The sequence below is a fragment of the Euphorbia lathyris genome, chromosome 3, assembly GCF_963576675.1.
Source record: "Euphorbia lathyris chromosome 3, ddEupLath1.1, whole genome shotgun sequence".
NCBI lineage: Eukaryota > Viridiplantae > Streptophyta > Magnoliopsida > Malpighiales > Euphorbiaceae > Euphorbia > Euphorbia lathyris.
Window position 1 is genome coordinate 32,324,869 of NC_088912.1, and position 14,489 is coordinate 32,339,357.

The 14,489-nt window shown below is 35.5% G+C and overlaps 1 non-coding gene across 1 annotated transcript; it reads left to right on the forward strand.

The window, feature by feature from the left end:
• Window positions 1-14,417: 14,417 nt before the first annotated feature.
• TRNAH-GUG (transfer RNA histidin (anticodon GUG)) lies at window positions 14,418-14,489 on the forward strand. Its single transcript has one exon. It is a non-coding gene; the product is annotated as a tRNA-His (tRNA).

Here is a 14,489-nt window from a genome sequence, read left to right on the forward strand (position 1 = left end):
CCTTCTCTCTGACCTTTTCCATTGAATTGATGCAAAAATCCATCAAAAATAGTAGCGATTGTTCCCATGTGTTATCATGTTGAGAGGAATCTGCAATTGCTTCACATAACACTTTGCAGTCGGTGGTTTGAACTATATAGTAAGTGTACTTTGGGAAAATTCACAATGAAAGTGTGTAGTTTGGTAAGATATGTTGTAATGAGTCTAAAAATATAAACAAGCCTCTTAATTAAGCCAAATTTGTAATTAACCTTTGATTTAAAAGAGGATGCGATAAAACAACGAGAATAAGCCGGAAGATATTTAAGAATATGAGAAAAAAGTGATTTAGTTGTGAAGGATAATATTTTTCTAATCATAAATTTCATTTATACATGAGAAGAATTAAGCCTCATCTTAATCACTTTAGAATGAGAATAAAATTTTAGTTCGATTATTATAATAATCTAACTTTTAAATTTCATTGATAAGATCGTTTTTTTATATCAATCACTATAAAAATATAATCTTATGCAACTTACTAACAATTATCGGGGAATAAAAACTAAGAGTAGAACAGTAAAGTATTGAAAGACTTCATGTATAACGACAACAGTTTATAAAGCGACAATATTAAATATAGTAAAATTCACCATAGAATTTAATTGTATACAACAAGATATAGAATAATTTCATACGATAAACATCTACGTTCATTTAAATATGGTTGTATAAATGAAGAAATTACCTTTCTTACAATCTATATCTATATATTTGGAAAATTATTGCAAGCATCTGATTCTCACAAGAATATCTATTGAAAAATGACATGTGTCATTTTTGTCAGAAAAATGATACGCATCCTTTACTCAAACACTCAGTGTTTATAATAAAAATCTCATATATTGATAATTTCCATACTCATGAGTTTAAAAACATATTAAAAAAAAGATTATGTTAAGAATAATAATTTAAATTTAATTTTACTAAAAAAAATTTATATTATTCTTCAATTTATACATGTTAAAAGTTAAATGTTGCATGATTATATATATACTATAAAAGTGAAGAGATTGAACAGTACAATTGAAAGATTTTGTCAAAATTTTCCAATTACACCCCTTATTCTTTCTATATCTTTCACTTTATCTGTCCTTTTTTGTCATTTCAATTCTTTCTGATTTTATTCTTCAAATTGCCCCTGTCCAAGAAGAAGTGATGTAGACATTTATGTAATTAGCACACTTGCATCAAAACGACGTCGTTTCTTTATGGGCAATTCAAACTTTTCTCACCTGTTTAGGGTTACTCCTAATCTTTCAATCATTTCTCTCCTCCCCCGTTTTTCCTACTAAGGCTGCTCCTCTTTCTAGCCCTTTCTTTCCCTCTATTATTTTTTTAGAATTTTTGTTGGGTTTCTATATTCCTAATTTGAGGGATACACTTCTTCCGTCTCTCTCCACTTGCTCTCCTTCCTCATCTTTCACATAGCCTCCTCAAATTTCTACTCCTTTTCTTTCATGTTTCTAATATGTGAATCACACCATGCCTTTTCCGTTTCTTCTTTGTGAATCATGATTAGCAACAAAGTTTCCCTCAAAAATCAAAAAGACTGGTGGTATGCAGAGCCGTTCCTGACCTTTTGTAGGCCCGGGGCGAGAGAATAAAATTGGGTCCTTCAATATAAAATTTCTAAAAATAAAATTTATTTAAATGTTGAAATAGAGGTTGACGGAAATCCCAACTAAGTTGGCACCCCCCCTAACAATAGAAATACATAAAATAAACTTAACTACTACAAAAATTCCTACATCCTCCTAAACAAAATTTCCTATTTCTTAAGTTATCTTATTGATTACGCACCCAATTTTCAAAGACAAAAAATACATCTCCCCTTCCTAGTCCTAAAACCTAATGTTATTCACTGACAAACCATTCAAAATTCATGGTTTCATTCAATGAACTTACAATTTCAAAAATGGCTTTTTATCTTTTCATTTTTTACAATTTTCAAAGTACCTATTCCCTAATTTCTATCCACCAGTGCATCATGGATTCATCTCATTTCTCTCTAATTTCTTCTCTTCTCTCTATCTAAACTCATTTAGCCTTGAATCCAGTTGCATACGACCACCGCCGGCCGCATCCATAACCCACACTAACCTAGATTGCCATAGACAGAGATTAAATCCTTCCAAATTCACTTTCAAAAAAAAAAATCATCTGTTTGTATTGCCATAGACAGACTAATAATTTAAAATTCTAAAAATTCGGTTCATTTGGTTAAAAACCGCACATCAAAGCAAATTATTATGCAAAATTAAACTTATCTAAAACATAGAAAAACATAAATCAAAGCACAACAAAATCAAAGCATCAAAATCATAGAAAAATACAAATCAAACTTATCTAAAATTAAATTTATTTAAAACATCAAGCTTATCTAAAAACACAAATCAAATCAATTAAAGAACCAAAATCATAGAACAGCAAAACCAAAGCAGCAAAATCATTATGCTAACTTGAACTCATAAATTATGAATTTACTTTTACTTACCTACCAAAGAAACAAACAAACGCAGCAAACACCAAAACAAAAGGAAGCAGCAGCATCAGACAGAACAGAAGGAGATGACGCCACAAAACGGAAGTCAGACGGCAAGCATCGGCAAAAGAGAAAAAAGAAGGAAGAAGGGAAGACACAAAAACGAAGAAGAAGGCTTTGAAGGAAGAAATCGTAAGAAGAAGAGAAGGAAGAAATCGCACAGAGACGAGCGGCGCAACGGTAGGTCATTTTACTCTTTAATAATTATAATTTTTTTCATATTTAGTGAACTAAAAAAAATATTTTAGGGCCCCTGGGCATGCGCTCCAAAAATCAAGGCCTAGGGCCGGCCTTGGTGGTATGTCTCCTATTCCTGCTTCTTTTTTCCTTATTATATCCTTATTTAGCTTTCATTTCTTTTTCCGTAATTTTGCAGATTTTTTCCGTGAATCTGTCTTCCGATCAGCCACTGGTGGCGTTATCGCTGTTTCATTCTTCTCAGTTTCGATTCTCTTATGTACTCGAGTTGGAGATCTATTTTTGACTGGGTTTTTATGTTGTTTACAGGTAGATCCGTTTTTTACCTGTGCTGTGGTATAACTTTAATCCGGTATGATTCCGATATGTGATTCTTTTTCTTCTTTTTATATCATTATTTAGTTTTTCTTCACTATTTTGTACTAAATCTGACTTCAATTCGTTTTCACTAATTTTCCAGTTTTTTTCGAATCCAGCCTCAGATCGCCTGATGGGTTTCTATTCTCTACTTTACTTAGAGTTACAGATCCGTTTCTGGTTTGGTTTTTATGCTGAATCCTTATTTTATCTTAAGTTTTATTTTCGTGTGTGTTATTTGATCTATGATGTAACTTAGTTGATTTCAATCTTCATTTCAGGCTCATGTTGTTGTGGCTTGGGTCTAGAAGTTTCCGTTCAGATCTGATGTTGTTGCGGTTTGGGCCTTTAAGTTTAGATTCAGATCCGATGCTACACACATCCATACCTTTAAACTTCAATCAATTCCAAGTCATTTTGTTAATAGGAAAATGGGTGCGTTTATATCTGATTGAAGATTTGTTTTCTTCTATATAATTGTATCTTTGTTACTTTTCATCTAACTCAGTTAACTCTTATTTTCATTCCAGATCAAATATTATTGTAACTTGGGTCTGTAAACTTTGATTTTGGGTAAGGTCTATTTCCCTCTTTCTACATTTTCTTTCTTTCCATCTTATTATTCCTCACTAATGCATTTTGTTTTGTTGTTTGTTTATGATTCCTTTAGTAGTTCCTGATTTTCATTGACAAACAACTACTTATTCAAATGCTATGCTAAATTGAAATTTCATGGTTAATTTAAATTTTTTGTTCGAATTTTTTCCATATGCTTTTATATATTTGCCATGAATTTTTCTAATTATATTTCTATCTTAATTGTGTTTCTTTTTGCTATTTTTTTATTATGATTATTTCTTTAATCTCTTCCTTCTTATCTTTCTACAAGGGATGGTGAAAAATCTTTATATCTAAGTTCATATTGTTCCCATTATCCCTTTCCTCAGTTTTAGAATGGAAATGTCTGGGATTAGCATTTGAACCATTGTTTAAAGGCTCTAAGTGGTAAATTGAAGCATTCATGTGTTAAATGCTAAATGTGTGTTAAAATGTGCTAGCATTACAGAGAGGCAGCGCTACCAAAAAATATCATGAAACTTGGATTTGTATATGTAAAATCATGTGTTGGATGACAGGGGTAAGATCTTTTGATGCTTTTGAATTTAGTTGAAGATATTTTAGGAATTTAGTCAATGATGTTATTGAATATGGAAATTTCTTAATTTAGTTAGCTGGGAAGCGAAAAAAGCAAATGTCTTTGACCTCAAAATGACAATCTTTTTTAAGATGGGTGGAAGCTGACACGTTAACATTGAACGCTTTGATTTTTCTTACAACTTGCAAATTTGGCGCTTTGGCTATTTTTTTGCCCTTTTTAAAGTTCATATGCATGATTCTATGGTTCCCTGTTCTTCTCACCCTATTGCTTTTGAGTTAAATCACATGCTATTCTTTTTTTACTTATAATTGGATTGGTGATAAATAGAAATAGTAACTCAAGTTAATTTGTGAAATTAGGTCCCTATATATGTGAAGCCTTCAATATTAATTAGTTATTATACCTTGACATGATGGTAAAACAAATATTCAGAATTGCTTTTTTTAAGTATGATTTTGGTGTTTTAAATTTACAGCTATTGATTTATAAAACTAAAACATAATTAATGACATTGTACAAAGCTAACCATTCTTTGAAAATTTAATTTTATTCATTACTTACCTATATTATAATGTATATTACAATATACATGATTGAAGTTTATTTGATAGATGATTGGAGTAAATGTGATTTGTGCCTGCTTTATTTTGGGAATCAAATCATAACTTTCTTAATGATGCATCTGAAACCCTTTACTTTATCCATAGATTTTCAATGGTTAAATGGTGTTTGAACTCTCTAATTATCCTACAGAATAATTGCATTTATTCTAAAGCAACAATTGTGTTTTTATGTTTCTTGAGGATAACACAAATGTACAGTTTATGAGAAATTGATTTAACAATAGAGAAAGAAATTTTTGAAAGCTTAATATTGCTCTACTAGAACAGCTTAATCTTCATCCTCACCATGTTGAAGTCAGGTTCTAAGCAGAAGAGCTTGGTATCATGTTTATACATTCTTTTCACTATTTTTTGTCTGGTTTTTGGATGGAATTGTTGTGGCGAAGAAAAATTATAGGGAATATGTATTATTGGGTTGGATAAATTGAATAAATTAGATTGCTCAATTTTATTTATTTATTTTCTTTTTATTGCATAGGACCAAACTGATGCAAAAGAAGGCGGATTCTGAATACTTGAAAAGATGTTCTGAGACACTAACAGTAGAGAATATAAAGTTGCCTAAAGAACTTCAAGATCTAGAGCTTTGAAGTTTTGATCATTTTTTCCTTTCTTTTATTTTGGTTATGTGCTAGAATCAAAGAATTAATATATTATTTTACTCAAGCTTACAAGAAAGAAAAAGATCTTTGACAGTTGAAAGAATGTTATCTATTTTTTCATTATGAAGTTTATCTATTTTTTCATAATGAATTATAAAACTATGTAAAAATACATAATATTAATTGGATAAAACCATCATAATCTTACACTTATCAAAATATAAAAGAAAAGAAAAAGACAGACAAGCATGTTGGGAGGAAAAATTTGGTGACTAAGGATATTTGAGATACATATGATGCATATATATTGCAATTCATATTGGAAAGTTTTAAAAAATAAAGTTTCTTATCTTTATGGAGATCTTTCCATATAGGATTGGATAAAAAGGTAGTCAATAGTTTGATTAAATTCAACACTTGGATTTAAGATATAAATTTACCAATTATTAAAGGTTTAATGTGTAAGGGATAAGGACAAACCTTAATGTATTGTATTGATTGTTCTTTAATTGTTATACGTTTTGACAAAAAAAAGGTTGTAATTACACTTATATATGATAGATTTATTTGTTAGCATTTTAACAGTTATTATAATCATAATAGTTATACACTAAATATTTTATATATAATTGACGTTAGAAAGGTCTGAGACAATCAAGTATTAAATTTGTACTATTTCGAATATTGAGATTAAATATGTAATTAGAGTCACACAAACACCTTTAAATAACCTATTATAAACATAAACATAAGCTGGATTTGCAAAAATTAAACACGAAGGTTGCGAGGTCCCGTGCTCTGCTAGGGTTTTGGCGCCGTCGCCTCACTACCGCCGCCGTCGCCGCCTCACTACCGCCATCGCCGCTCTGCCGCCGCCGTTCCTCTTACACCGATCTCCCTCTCGCCGTCGCTGCATGTTCTTTCATAGCTCTGGTGTTTTGATTTGCATCAGGATCTTCTGGTTTTATTTCGTGAGATCGTTTGGGAGATCTGATAGGTGCGCCGCTGCCTCTCTTCCGCCGCTCCTCCTCTCGCCGACGCTCTGCTGCCACCGTTTTCTTTCACCGATCTCCATGTTCTTCCCTGGATCTGGTCCTTTGCGGATCTGTGTCCCTGAGCCAAACATTTAAAATATCAATATTTGTCAATATATTTATCAAATTTGTTAATAATTTGAGTTACATAGACGATGACTAATTTTAATCAGAAAAATAATCACCTGGGTTTGGAATTCTGCTAGGGTTCAGGTTCTCTGCAGCTCTGTTTGAGTTTTTTCTGTGAGAAGCCGCGGATCTGCCGCCGGTGGTTTTCGGCTTCTTTTTGTATTCTATACATTGTCTTAATTTTTTGGGCGGTTTGGTCTTTTGCCTAGGGTTTGTGTGGCTTGTCTGATGGAGATGGATTGCTCCATTGCCCATCTTTTTTCTAGATCCTCTTTTTTGAAAAATGCCCGGCTCGGATCTAGTAAAGCTATGAATTGTCCTCCTTCAAGACCCGGGCCCTCTGATGGCCCTAAGTCCTATGCGGCTACACTTGTTGATGCTGCTACTTCTGCGGCTATCTCTCCGGATGTTCCTCCCCCTATGAATCAATATCTTATATCTGAAGAAGGCGGCTTTAAAGCCGTCAAAATACAACAGGATATTTACAATGAAAGACTCAATCTCTGTAAGCACTCTATTATCGGGCGTATCACTCTGGCTAAAGGGGAATCCCCTTGGAAGCAACCGGACTTGAAGGCCAAACTTTCATCTATTTGGGGTTGTTCCCCTAATTGGAAATTGATTTCTTTGGGTAGAGGTTTTTACCACATCATTCTGTCATCCGCAGAGGCTCTCCAATCTGTTTGGAGTCGTGGTGTCATTGCTCTTAGGCCTGGGATTATGCGCTTCATTCCTTGGATGCCGGGATTTAATCCGGACTCTCACAAATCAACTTCTGCTCATGTTTGGGTCTGATTCTACAATCTCCCTTGGGAATTCTGGGATAAGCGGATCATGGCAAGCATTGCAAGGGTGATTGGGGTGCCCCTTCGTTTTGACAAGAATACCGTGGAGGGTGAAAAGGGTCATTACGCTCGTATCTTGATTGATGTGGAGCTTTCTAAGGAAATTCAATACAAGCTAAGGGTGGATACTGACACCTCTATGCATTGGATTTCCATTGAATATGAAAGACTTTCTGACTTATGCTCAACTTGCAATTCCATTGGTCATTCTGCTGGAGCTTGTAGGAGGAATCTTCACCGTGAAGAACCTATTGTAAAGCAAAGAAATGGGAAGCAAAAGATGAGATCTCCCGAGCCCCGAGGTAGGTCGGTTACTCGAATTTGGCAACAGAAGCCAGGAATTCACATTGATACTGGTGAATCCTCTAAAAGGGCTGTTCCCATCGGAGAGTCTGACAAGCCTAATAACCGAGAATTGCAGATGGTACTTCATAGTTCTGTCAAGATAAGTGAGCCAGTTCTAGATTCTGATTCTGGAACGACCCCTGCCTCCCCTTCTCTTAGCTTTCCATCTTATCAACTTGATAAAGATTTGAGAGTCTTGGGTTGGCAAACCTCTCATCCCAATCCTCAAGATTTTGAATTTTCTAATTTGCAAATCATTGAGCATTCAGAAAACAGTGATAGTTTGCAGGTGGTTAATGATACTGAGGAAAAGACTTGGTCTAAAGTCCAGAAAAGGAAGAAGCACAAGGATAACAGTATTCCCCTTGAGGTCAGTGGTAAACGGCATGGCAAGCTGCCTGTACGGTTTCAATGATTGTGTTATTTTGGAACTGTAGGGGCATCGATAATGATCGCACTCAACGAGCCCTGAAGCTTCTGTGCCAACAATATCGTCCTGATTTTTTGTGTCTTGCAGAACCTCTTGTTTGTTTTAGTGACACTGCTGATCGGTTATGGAGATCTCTAGGTCTTTCTCTCTTTGCCTGGAATGATAAGGATTCGCCGACTCTTTGGCTTCTCTCTAGGGATGCTTCTTCTCTTTCTCTTCATTCTACTCATGCCCAACATGTTACTGTTCAACACCAGATGGGTGATAAGTCTTTTCTGCTTTCTTTTTTCTATGGTAGTAATCTGGCTTCTGAAAGAAGGGAGTTGTGGTCTTCTCTTTATAGTTGTGCCTTTCCAAATAATAATTGGTTGGTGTTTGGGGATTTCAATGCTATTACGGGCTCTCATGAGAAGCTTGGTTCACCTCCTGCTGCTGGATCCTGCAGGGAATTCAGGAACTTTATTGATGATTGTGATCTTATTGATATTGATACTTTGGGGCAGAGATTTACTTGGTCCAATAGTGGACATGGGGCGGCTCATGTTGAATGTCGACTTGATAGAGCTTTAGTATCTAAGGGCTTTTTGGATTTTTGCGACTCTATCTCTTGCACGACTTTGGCAAGGTATAGTTCTGATCATTCTCCGATGCTCATTCAATGCAGAATTGGGGAACCGAGGATTGCTAGATTCAGATTCCATGCAATGTGGATCAATAATGATTCATTAAAGGGGGTAATTGCTAATCACTGGACTACTTCCCACATCTCTCTCCCTCCTGCTCAACTTTTATATCATAAACTTCGCACTCTTAGGCCTATTCTCAGGGAATGGAATAAAACCGTGTTTGGCAGAGTTGATTCTAATATTCACCTGGCAGAAGTTCATCTTGCAGATATTCAAAAGCAAATTTCTGAGCAAGGAGATTCTCCGGAGTTGAGTAATGCTGCTTCTGATGCCTGCTCCAACCTTGATTTACAACTCCTTCGGCAGGAGATGATGTACAGAGAGCAAAGCCGTGTTAAGTGGCTTAAAGAGGGGGGATAGGAACACTAGTTTCTTCCAAAATTCTACTAGAGTTAGAAAGACTTGGGCCGACATCAATCATTTACGGATCGGTGATGAGGGTCCCACTTCTGACACTGGAATTTTATCTGATCATGTTATAGAGTATTTCTCTAATCTCTTTCGTAGTTCTAGGGAGCATATTGATCTTTCTCCAATTAATGAGGTAATTCCCAACTTAGTAACTTCTTTGGATAATGAGGAATTAATTTCTAAACCCCCAGTTGATGCTATTAAGGACAGTCTTTTCCATGGATCCGGACAGTGCCCCTGGTCCTGATGGTTTTGGGGGTATTTTTTATCCTTCTTTTTGGGATATTGTTGGGAAGGATGTTTGCAATATGGTCCAGGCTTTCTTTGATCATGGTTGCATCCTGCCTGGTTTAAACTCTAGTATTATGGCTCTAATTCCTAAAGTTGCTGAAGCTGACAGAATTGAGAATTTTCGGCCTATTGTAATGAGTAACTTTGGTTTCAAAATCATCTAAAAAATTCTTGCTGATCGCCTTGCAGTTATTGCGGTAAGGATTATCTCTCCCAACCAGTATGGTTTCCTTAAAGGTAGAAGCATTCATCAGTGCATTGCCTTAGCTTCTGAGGGTGTTAATTTGCTTGACAAGAAATGTTTGGGTGGACACATGGCATTAAAAATTGATATTCGTAAAGCTTTTGATACTTTAGATTGGAACTTCCTTTTGGCTGTGCTGGATTCCTTTGGTTTTTCTCTCACTTTTAGGGATTGGATCCTTAACATTCTGGCTTCTGCTCGTATTTCTGTGATGATTAATGGTTCTCCAAAGGGTTACTTTTCTTGTTCTAGAGGGGTTAGACAAGGGGACCCCATTTCTCCTCTTCTATTTGAAATTGCTGAGGATTTTTTCTCTCGTTGGCTTGATAAAATGGTGAGGGAGGGTAATTATTCTCCTATGTATTACTCTGGAAGGAACTCTTTTCCCTCTCATCTTCTTTTTGCTGATGACATGCTCATCTTTAAGGTGGTTTCCTTGAGCAACATGTATGCTCTCAAGGATTTCTTCCTGCTCTATGGTCAGATCTCTGGCCAGCAGGTTAGTTGGGACAAATCTGTTGTCTTTTTTGGTTCTCAGGTGAGTACTCCGAGGAGGGTTCGTCTTGCTCACTGTCTTGGTATCCGTTTGGAGTCTCTCCCTTTCAGTTATTTAGGAGTCCCTCTATTTATTAGAGCTCCAAGGGCTCATCATCTCAGCAGCCTTGCAGACAAATTTCTATCTCAATTTAGCAAGTGGAAAGGTAGCTCGCTCTCCTTTGCAGGGCGTTTAACTCTAATTAAGTCCGCTATTACTGGTTCTCTGGTTCACTCTTTCTTGATATATAAGTGGCCTGTGGGATTGTTGAAGAAGCTCAATAGAAGTGTGAGGAACTTCCTTTGGTCGGGTTGTATTGATCAGAGGAAGCTAATTACGGTTCCATGGCAAACTTGCTGCAAAAGTTTGGAGGGTGGAGGTTTGGGTATTAAGGACTTTAGGATCTTTAACCAGACTCTCTTGGGTAAGATGTGTTGGGATTTAATTCAAGGCTCCAGTCTAGCTATTTCTCTGATGAAATCTAGATTCCTGGCTGTCTCTGGTCTGCCTAAAGCTACCATTGCTCCTTCCTCGATTTGGTCTTCTTGTAAGTTTGTTTATTCATCCATTTGGGATCAGACCTTTTGGAGGATTGGCCAGTCTTCTACTCTCAACTTCTGGACTGATCGGTGGATCATTCCATCGGTGGCGGACAGATTGGGTCTTGATCAACAGGAAAAGCGTTCGCGATATAATTCTGTTTGATGAATTTTTGACTAATTCGGAGTGGCTTGACTTAGGTACTCTTCCCTCAGTTGTTCAAGATAGTATTTGATGGATGAAATATGTATCGTGCAAAACTAAGGGCAAGTGCACCCTATCGTTATCAAGTAATAAATAGTAAGTAGAGTATCATTCCCACGAGGATTGTGTTTATATCTATTGATTTCTGTGAATTTCTATTATCTAAGCAATCAAAACTTGAATTGGTTGTGATATTAAACTAATAATTTAAAACAATTAAATGAAGTAAGCAAGGAAATAAAATGGATTTAAATATGATGTAAATCACTAGAGCAAGGCTTCACCTAACCTAATGTATATAATCCACATAACAATCTTATCCAAGTTCTTAAGTTTTAATCTAGAGACGGTGATTATTTCCTGAAGTAATTAACCAAGCTTTGGTCTAGTTAAGATTAATCCTATTTCACGTACAATTATCCTAGCTTTGGCCCAGTCAAGAATAAAGGTATAATGAAAGCATTAAGTTCTCTGAAATAACCCCAAAGTTAAGTCGTAAAACTAAACCCTGAAAAACCGTACCGCATAGACACAAGTCTAAACTATGTAGTTCCATTAATTATCTTAGTGTCGGTCAACCAAAATCATTAATTGTAATTTAGCTAAATATTGATCAGATATCTAACTAGGAAATTAAGCTCCATAGTTTAATTCTCTATTTAATAAATTATGAATTTGAAATTGGATTGCAAGTAAATCATCTACTTCGATTAGGATCCGCCATAGCTCTAGCTATGGAGGAATTAGCTCATGGTAGATGGAAAGAAAACAAGAAATTTAATAGAAAACAAACTAGAAAACATAATTAAATAAAAGAAAAGAAAAGATGAAGGAGAATAAACTTTGAAATAGAACTAGAATCAGTTACAAAGGTAGAACGAAAATGAACAAAAAGAAAACTACAAAAAGTCTAAAAGAGAGCTAAAAAGATGTGGTGAGGCCTGTTCCATGTTTGTTCCAGGTCTGCTTTCATGCTTCCCAATGTAGGTATTTATAGTTGCACATGCCTTCATGCATTCATTGTAACCTCCAACTTTAATGCTATTAAAGAGAAGATTAATGGAGGATTGAATTCTTTGCTTTAACTTCTTAAACATATGGAGAGTTGAATTCTTCTTTGCTACTTTTTAACTTTCATGTAATTAAAAGGAGCATTGAGTAGTGTAACTCCTTCTTGAGCATTCAAAAGACTCTTTAACTTTCATAACATTCCTTGGATAGTTATTTAAGGAATTTATGACAATAAGGATTTATTTAAAGAGTCACGAGTCTTCATTCTTCAACTGCTACGAGGTCACCAACTAGAAGTAGTTCTAACTGTGCAACTTTATTTACTTGAATAATGATTCCATAATTGCATTTTTGCCCCAAATAATACCTAAAAACACATAGAACAAGCATTAGCTCTTAAAACATAAAACTAAACATAAAATAATTATAAAATATTAAAAACTATCTTAAAATGCATGATTTCTATAATTAAAATATATTAAAAACTATATGAAAATGCAAGATAACAGTATTCGATCTATTCACAGGGGTAGAGATGATTTTGATTTATGCGCTTGGCAACCCTCTACGAAGGGTATTTTCTCTGCCAAAGAGTACTATTCGGTTATCAGTCCTTGCTCCTCGGTGGACTGGTATAAATTTATTTGGAATGCTCACACCCCCCTTCTCGTTCCTTCACTTTCTGGAGAGTTTTGCATGGCCGAGTTCCGACTCACGATTTCCTGCAGCGTCTTGGATTCTCTTTTGCCTCTCGATGTGCTCTATGTGGTAGGGATGCTGAGTCCATTAACCACTTATTCATTAGCTGCTCTTTTGCAGATTCTCTCTGGAGAGCCCTTGAGATTCATTTCGACTGTTCTTTGCCTCAATATTCCCAATTCATTCACTTCTTCAGCTCTCTTCGTAGCATTCATTTTGGCTCTCAGGTGTTGATGATCTGACGTGTTGCCGCTGTCACTTGCATATGGTTAATCTGGCATTGCCGGAATGAAGCAATCTTTAAGGATGTTCCTCCTTCTATTCAACACTCGAAGATCATCCTCTTCCAAAAGATTCAAGAGTCCTTTGCCACTTCTAAAGGTTTTTGCTCTTCGCAGAGAGATGCTATTGTCTTATCCCGTCTTTTGGCTTCTCCTAGACCTCCTCCTGCTCCCAACATTATTCCGGTCATTGGCTTAAACCTCCTCCGAGATGGGTTAAAGTTAATGTGGACGGCTATGCTTTTGACACTCCTAGCGAGGCTGGAGCGGGAGGTATTTTTCGCAACTATCGAGGCTTTTCCAAAGGTTGTTTTGCTTTCTCTACCTCTCCCTCTTTTGCTTATTTGGCTGAATTGAGAGCTGCTATTTTTTCAATTGAACTTGCTTGGGAGAAAAATTGGCACTAGCTTTGGGTCGAGTCAGACTCAATGTACGTAGTTAATCTGATTCGTCACCGTTCCTTGGATGTTCCTTGGAGTATTCGACAAGAACGGTTGCACTATCTCAACATTTGCTCTAGGATGAACATTCTCTTTTCTCACATCTTTAGGGAAGGTAATAGAGTTGCCGATGCATTGGCAAAGTTTGGAGTCTCTTCCTCAGTGATCAATTGGCGGCCTTCCGTTCCTGCTTTTTGCCACAGATTCATCAATGATGACATTTGTAGTATTTCTTACTTACGTTTTTCTTAAATTTCCTAAACTTTTCTCCTTCCCCCTTCTTTTGTTGGTTCTCATTCATCTCCTCTTGTTCAAACACTCTTTTTTCTTTTATTAATATATTTGCGGGTTTGGCAGTTCTTGGACCATGGGTGCTCACCCCGCCCTAGTTCTGCCTCGTCCCAATTTTTATAAAAAAAAATATAAACATAAAAAAACATGACTCTATTATACTCTAATAAAATAAAAGAAATTTATATTTTACCTTCGAATATTTTCTATTTCAATATTTTTCACATTTCTTGCATGAAAAAGTTATATTTTAATGATGAAATAATTGATAATTTTATTTCTTTAAAATACAAATTTATTATTTTATAATTTATTTTTAAGTTTAATAAATACATAAAGTTATTTTTTAACCCGAAGCAAAGCAAGGGTATCTTTCTAGTTTTTATTTTTAATAGAAATTTTCATTTTTAAGATTGCAAAGATTGAATTTTTAACAGTCAAAGGGTCATTAAAAATAGTTCGGAACATGTTATCACATGTGGCTGTAGTTTAGTGGTAAGAATTCCACGTTGTGGCCGTGGAGACCTGGGCTCGAATCCCAGCAGCCACA